This window comes from Athene cunicularia, assembly GCF_003259725.1.
Source record: "Athene cunicularia isolate RWA chromosome Z unlocalized genomic scaffold, athCun1 chrZ_part3, whole genome shotgun sequence".
Lineage (NCBI taxonomy): Eukaryota > Metazoa > Chordata > Aves > Strigiformes > Strigidae > Athene > Athene cunicularia.
In genome coordinates, this window is record NW_020799144.1 from 8,555,108 (window position 1) to 8,563,600 (window position 8,493).

Genomic DNA, 8,493 nt, shown 5'->3' on the forward strand with positions numbered 1-8,493 from the left:
CAGTCATTTCATCAGATACTCTCTCTTTTCTGGTGTGGTGGTTTAGGCCCTGCTGGGACCGGAGACCAGGTTTGCCATTGTCCCTCCCCCACCCTCAGCCGGTCGGGCTGGCAGTGAGGCACAAACCCCGTGTTAAAATAAGAAGAAATTTAATACAACAGTGTGATAAACAATCTGAACAACAACAGTAGCAATGATAACAACAATAAAAAGCAAAACCAGTAAAAAAGACAAAAGATATACAGAGAAATACCGCAATGGTTACGGAACAAGCCTGCCGTGAGCTCCCCGCCACCAAAACCACCAAAGAAAAAGTTCCTGCGCCCGGACCTGATTCCAGCATGGTATGAATAACCCAGCTGGAGATCCCTTCCCCCTCTCTCTCTGCTGGGGAAACTTAACCCTATCCTAGCTGAACCAGGACATCTGGGTTGGGGAGCAGAACTGGGTATGTTAACAGTTTCTTCACAGTCTGAGTGTAACTTAACAAGCTTTCTGAGGAATTTGGAAAAATTATTAGTACTTATTGGAAATCAGTTGGAAATTTTGTAATTTAATTTAACTTATTGGAAATTTGAAAATTAAGCTAGTAAAATTCACTGGGACAGCTGTAGAACTACGTTCTGTTAAACCAGCATCAAAGACATGAAACCCTGCAGCTTGTCTGAGCCACCCATCCTTTTCAGAAGATACCAAGGCGGTGGTGTTCATACCCACTCCTCTTCCAGATTTTCTGAACACGCTGAGTCTTTCATCTGATCCCCCCCTCTGCCAGGGCAACATATATGGTTTTCAAAAGAGCACTGATTTCTCTGATAAGTCAAAAATGCCATTAACAGGCAAATACAGTGATCTTCCATGCAGCATTTGCAACCTGTATCCCAATGTCCCATAAAGGTTTTTAATTTGTAAAGGAAACTCCACGGGAAACATTGTTTTTTACTTGGAAATGAATCTTCTGTTGCTTTGGTAATGATTTGCAAGCATATAAAAGGCTGTGTACTTCCCTGTGGTTTTGAATTCTAAATTATCCTGCAGAGTATTTTTACTGACACTATTCTTTCTTCCCCACACATGAAAGGGTGGTGATACTTAACTCCCTCTGACAGCCTGCCCTCATTCCTTAGACTGGCTGTTTTCTGTCCGTGTTTGTGTGCTGTACATACACGAATGCAGGCATTTTACAGGTGTGTTTCCACATGTGTACCTACTGGAAATGCATGGTCAGCCTCACTACCTGATGGACCTGGGGCATGAAGTTGTGGCAGCCTCACCCATGTTGGGCTGACAGATGCAGCAACTCCTAGTATGTACATCTAATTTACAGAGGTTTCTCTCTCTTACCTCTTTTATTAGTTATTTAACTTTTCAGGCATTTTCACATTTGGGAAGAGAAAACTGTTTCAGTTCCTGCCCTCTGTCCTTGTAGACTAAATGCCTGAAATGATATCGCTTCCTTAACTGCCATGCTCCAAATCCCAAATCTTGTGTCCCCTTTGCATATTGTTTTGATTGTTTTGTTCCTCAACATTATTTTCTCCCTAAAAGGTGCATACTACTGCTTAAATAGAACGGTCTTGTGTAGTCCTTTGGGGGCTGAACATGGATTATTGAAGGGTCAAGTTACATCTGAGATGTGAACCTGCTTACTATGAATAAATAAATGGTTTATTTTGGCTCAAATCAAGTGCCCAAAAGAGAAAATCCTGTTGTGATGCTGCTGACTCTTGCACTGGTTTTGGTAATGATAGTCAGAGTTCATGAGTATCTGCTAATACGATCTGTGGGGTGTACAGGCCAGGGCTTTTTAAAAGCAGCTTCTGAAGGTCATTCCAGACCAAATCACTCTAGTTACTGGTTTGCAATAATTTTGTCATCATAATTTATTTTGTTTTTTTTTCTTTCAATTTGATAACCTTTCTCAAGGTTTCCCTGACCTGGCTTATCCAGCCCTATATATTGTTATCTTAAAACTGTTCAGTTGGTTCTTTTTGGAGGTCTGTTGGGTTTTTTGCTTTAATTTCTTTTATGTATTCTTGAAACTGTTTTGGAAAAAAGATCACAATTGAATAAGATTTTTTTCAATTGTCTCTCATCTGCATTGGTTAGCTTCTCTTCTAATATTTTCATTTGATTGCAGCTTTATTTCTTGACCAGCAGCATTTCTTGACTTCAGAATAATGTAATCTCTAACTTAACTCTCCAGCTTTTCTCTATTAAAAGGTCTTTCTAATTTTGACTGATATTGAGTGTTACTGATCATGTGCTATCTCCACATGAATGTTTTTTAACTCACACACTCCGAGTGCTTGCAAACAATCACATGGTTCATGGCAATTTTTTTCAAAACCAACCTGCAATAGGTTGATGTGTTCCTTGTAGGTTGATCACTGAGGCTGAATCATTACAAGTCAGTGTCTCCTGGCTAATTTGTTAAGTGTCATGCTTTAAGGTCAGGGTCAGTTTAAAAATCTTCATTAGTTTGGCTACCTCACTGGAAAACTACAAACTGTGTGCCTGTACCTTGCAGAGATTACAAGTTTGTAGGTTGGGACAGTCTTTTGTGTCTGCAGAGTGTTTAGTATCTTGTGGTACTAGCACATGTTTTGACTGGATCGCTTTGCTGCTGCTGCATCAGTCAGTAATTGTCTATAAAATAACAATCGTAAGTGTGCAGAATAACCCTTTGAAATGCGTTGTGAGGATAAAATGTTAAGAAGAATTAAACCTGTATTCCTGTTACTCTTTACAGTCATTTTTGACAATCAGATCCTTGCCCTGTGCTGGTAAAATCCCATTTTATCTGAAAAGAAGTCCAAGGATCTGATGCAAAGATCACTCCAATTAATGGAAAAAACTCTCATGATTTAGATTGTATAGCCTTTGGGGCATGCACTGAAATTTTAATCAGGTTTGAATGGAGCAGAATACAAGGAATCAATGGTTGCCTCAATTCCTTGATGTGCTGCCACAGGGAAAACAAATAATTAGTATCTGATGTCGGTGGTATAAATGCTCCACTTCAAGTAATATATGAAAAGATCTTATGGGGAAAAATATTTAAGTTCATAGTGAAATTCATAAATGTCTGTCTTTGAAGAGGATTTTTTTTCCTAGGCAATATGAACTAAAAATGTAAAAAAGCAGTAGATTGGCATGCTGAAAAATCAAAATCTTCAATTCCTACAGCTTCAACTTCTCATGGCACTTGTATTGACTCAGTAACCTTTTAATATTTTCCTGTTATTTAGGTGATAAATAATCACTCTTAAAGAGCTACTTGGAGTTAACAGCCTTTTTTGAATGACATTGTTTATCTTTATTAGTTTATCTTCCAAGGTTATTTGGCAGTCATGTAGCAAGTTAGCTAGAGATTTAAGAGTTCATTGGCAAAGAAAATTCAGGCAATAGGATCTTCTTCTGTACATACACAGGACAGTGGTGATCTGAGAGTTCCCTGTGGAAGAAATAATTTGCTTTGTGCTGGCACAATAAGAATCTTTTTTGTAGCCTCCAGCTGGTTGACAAAAAGACAAAAGTCATGTATTGTAAGAGGAATGGAGGGACAGAATGACTTAGCAATAAAGTTTTGACTTCAGATGAGAAAGTAAATACCTTTTGAGCTGTGAAAAGTTACTATAAAATATAGAAATTAATAAAGAGGGAGAGCAGGTGTTAATTTGTTCTGATTATATACTGTCAAATCCATTGGACTACCTGTAAAATTTAACAGAGAGCATTAATTGCAAATTCATTAAGATTTTAAATTTCATTTGAAATAAGAAAATTTCCCTTCTGGTAGGTCTCAACAGGACTTTTTGTGTATGTTTGGTATAAACAAACATGGAACAATCTTTGACCAAGTACACTAGAAATGGTTTCCTCTTCCTCACTTCAGAAGAGCATTTCTAAAGACCACTCAAATCGCAGCAGCAGCAGCAGTCATCTCAGCTGAGTTGAGAGACCCATTCCTCTGGGTTTGCAAATCCCCATTTCACAAACCAAGGCAATGGAGCAGGTCTTCCTCTCACCGTGAATGTTTACACTCTTTATTGTAATGAGGTTTAGAAACGACAGGGAACAACTGAATCTACCTCCTGTCACTGCTTTCTTCTCTGTTTCTTCCAAGAGCTACTTGTCATGCTTCTTCCTGACTTCTTTTACAGTTTCTCAGCTGCCTGCCTGATCTAATACCTTCCCAGGCCATCCTTGTTCTAAGATACCCGGTTTTAGAATTTATTTTGCAAAATACTCTATACATACACTTGATCTGACTGGATTTTTCACTCATGCCTCAGAGCATGTGCCTTTGGATTATTGTAAAAGGCTTTAAACAATATATCTATTGCATTTGTATCTATGCAAATTATTAACACTATCATTGTGTTGTCTCAGTCATCAGCCAGTCCTGTACCTGGTGATGAGGTACTATCTGTATGCACAGCAAGAAACTTGCCTGTCCAGGAGATCAGTAAGTAATCAGACATACTGACTACATTTTATTGCTAGTGGTTAGATGGGGAGTAGACACAGAATTCAGTCTGCTTCCATTTATGCCAGTAGTGAGTGGCTGCTAGACTAAGATTTCATTTTCATGTCTTTCTCCTTTTCACAGTTTCATTTCTGTAACTGTTATGACTATGGGGAAAAGAAGAGTCTGTTCTTCAGTTCTTCTATAGAGTGTTTTGCACCTTGCCACTATTCACATGCCATAGTTGGAGTAAGAGCACATGTACTGCTTTCAGAATTAAGTGAAAGGCAATTCATTCCTCACTTTTGCAAGATATTCGGTCTTTTCTGGATCAGTTTTAGCGATGGTTTTTAAGATGGTGGGATTCTCTGTGCATGTGAATTGTGTTTGGTTTTCCCTATGCCTAAAATGAAGATACAAACATGGCTGGAAATTCAGAACCCAAAGCTCTTTTTTTTCTGTCTGTCCATGGTTTCTCATGAGATCTTTCTGAAAGGTGGATAATTGGGAGGGATCCACCTTTTCTTTTGAAGCCCTCTGTCAGTGGAAGGATCCCAGATATGCAATAACTATTTACTTTCTAATTGCTCTGTTGAGTTTTGCCATGGACTTGCCTGTTGCCATGGAAACTACTGAGCATGCAGAGATTGAGCTGTTCATGTCCAGAAGCCATTTGTCAGGTGGAAGCCGTACTAAAAAACCCCAAAAAAGTATTTGAAAGGTGACAAGCTGCATCTTGGAGCTAGTGATCTGTGTAAAGCTATTGAGGATGTAGGAGAAAGGAGATTCTTTGTCTTCCTGTGGTAACTCCACAGTTTTCACTTTCTTCCTTCAGGCTATTCTGGTTTCATGAACAGAATATGTAGATGCTGTAACTGACTCCTCTTAAGTGATGTTTCCTGCTTTCAGCTTTCACTCAGAGACGAGATCGTTTCTGTCTAGCTCTTCATAGTGCTTTTTGGTCAATAGGACATAAAATATTACAACAAGAACCTAAAGTTTCATGTAGCTACGCTGTACTGATATGTGTGTGTTTCCAAAATGTTAGTTTAGATGAAAAGTCTGGATGTTTTTCTGAAATTCAGGCTTCGTCAATCCTAAACTACTTCTGGGATTATGCCAGCAAGTAAATGGATGACTTCTGAGATGAAGGAAATCTGAGGTAATCTATTTAGTTCCCCTGGCCTACAAAATCTATTAATCTATAACACAGTCATACATTAGCTGCCTCTGCTACAGTATAACCAAACTGTTGACATATGGAAGCTGTTAGCAGTGGGGATGGTAGAGAAATCCCTTGTGATAGGGGTGTGACCAGGAAGGCCCTTGCACTTCCCCAAACTATAGAGTTTAGATGTCCTTATACATACTTAGCAAACTACTCTGAAGAGAGGGACCTGAGCCATATAACCCACATGCTGTGGCTTGTAGTGACTGGACTAGAAGCTACTGGGCACAGAGCAATTGAGCATACAGCTGTGGTATCCAAACACCTCTTTGATTTTACAGGTGAAAGAGGATTTTCCCTGAGAAACGGGTATGCTCCACAGTTTGTCTGTTCAGACAGGCAGGAGGGATGGAGGTGCACATCAGTATGATAGGAATCAGCCTCTACTAGTTTATCTAGAGATATGCCTGTGTTTGAAAATAAACCCCCTGTATGCAGTACTGAAAATCTCAGCTTTGATTTGAGCTATATGGAAAATTTTGACCTTTAGGAAGTGCTGACTTGACTGGTTGTCACATGGCTGTTAGCGGCCCTCAGACACTGATTGTCTGGTGAATTGTTTGGAAAAAAGCAGAGAAGTATCTGCACATTGTCAGCTCAGTGTTAATATCATTATCCTTTTCTTTTGGACTAAGGAATGGTTTAGCACAGAGCTCATAGGGCAGGAAAGATGCTCTTCCAAACAGCAATAAATCAAAGATTTCTATGTTTCTTGCAATTGAGAAAATAATAATAATAATAAAACAGAAACGTCCAAGTCCTCTTTTAAAAAGCTGTTAATAACTAGCAGTGGTAATATAAATGTAAAAAACATGGAAAATGCTAGAAGACAATTCTGAAGCACACATTCCATTTCTCTGCAGACTGCAAGTAAATTCAAATGTAAAATGTATCAAACATAAGGGCTCAACTGGGAGAATGTAAACACTATATTTAAGTTATTAATCAGCTAAATCCATACAAGACAAACAGAAATAGCAGAGTAAGGAAAAAACATCTATTTCATAATATATTGAAACAAACAGTATGATTTGAAGAAAATGAAGTGTACCATATACATTTATTTAAAATTATTTAGTTGAACCTGTTCAGAACACTCAAAACTCAGAACTCAGTGAATAAATCCAGTAAAACTAAAGTAATAAATGTAATATTTAAAGGAGAATTAAATTTAGTACATTTAGAAATGCTTAACAGATTGTTAAAATCAAGGAATTCTATAAAGATAGCTCATGTAATGGATGCAACAATACCTTTTTGCAGAATATATTTTTTTCTGATGCAAATACCCATTGTCGTTGATTGTGCAATTATTGTTTGGTATTACTGAATTCATTGTAGCTCTAATTTGTAGCTGTGATCTGGGGTTTGGGGGGATAAAAACCGCTTGAATATCTGTGGGTATGAATTCAACTAGCAGGTTAGTAACCAAAGTTTGCATTTGAGAATGAATATTTTACAATCTATTTAGCCAAGCATGGGCAGTATAGTTTTGCTGCATTACAGAGAAAACAGAAAATCAGATCCTTCCGCCATTCTAGAGTGCTTTGAGTTCTGTGTAATTGGGAAGTATCATTGTTTTCATTTAGATAAAGAATCTTGAGTTTTGGAGAATGAAGTCTGAAAGAGGTATATCAACATTATTGCCTTAATAAAACTGTAGCTGACCTGATGAAGGCCTCTGTGGCACTAGATACCAAGTTCTTCTCAGATCTGCGTACCTCAGGAACTGGATTCAGTTGTCAGAAAAAAGCTGTGGTGGGACTTCAGGTTTTCAGATAGATCTATCTAGATCTTGTCCCCTAGTGAGCTCACCCAAAAGATCAAACACTTTAAATCTGGATGAAGTGTGATTTACAGTTTGCTTTATGAATACAGAAGACTCTTAAGGGATAAAGTCCAAACAAAACCAAATGCAATTTCCATCTCACTTGTCCTTGCCCACTGTGTCTTTAGAAGAGTTTCTTGCTTCCACGTTTGGCGTCAGGCCTGAGAGCTGAACCCTGAGCAGTTGACTGCAGTCCGAAGGAGATGTTTTTTCCTTCATCTGTGAGGCCTGGCTGCATGTTCCTAGTTTCCTGTCAGTGTTATGATTTATTTATGTGACCTGCAGGTTCCTAGAGTTGTGACGACTTTCTCTCTCATGTGACTGCCATGTTTTGCAGAGTGGTTCTTGCCCTGAACAGGTTCTGTTTCTCTCTGAGAAAAGGGAAGAAGGTGTTCTCCCTTTGTAAAGGGCTCTGCTTTGCCCTGCCCTCAGAAAATTACATAGCCCACACTGAAAAAAAGCAGATGGCACACATCGTCATTGTCATGTGATAAAAAGGAAAACTGAAGAGGCCAAGGGGTCAAACAGCTATTCTGTGGGAAAACTTCAGAGCAGAGTAGCAGTGCTAGCGACATTTTCTCCTAAGGATTCAGCTGGAGAAGCAAACCTCTTCAGACCTTCCTGCAAGTGAGCAGCCCTACTGTTGTCTGCCCTAGTCCAAGAGGAAGCAGGCTTATCCTCCAGAGCTCTCCCTGAGGGAGCATTCAGAAGCCTTTTGACATTTTTTAGGGTTCTCTTCCCAGAGCCTGTGGCCTTCCTGCTCTTGTGAAGTTGGCACAGTCTCTAGACTCCCTAAAATTTGACACAAGCCCTCTGTGTTACTTGCTAAAGGATTGTTTTTCATTTCTGAGCATGTGAGATTCACTTGCCCATTCCTTTAGAAACCTCTGGGATTGTTTTGTATTATGTATCACTGTCCTCTCTGGAGTTTAGCATACCAGATTGCCTTCGGAAGTACATGGTTCA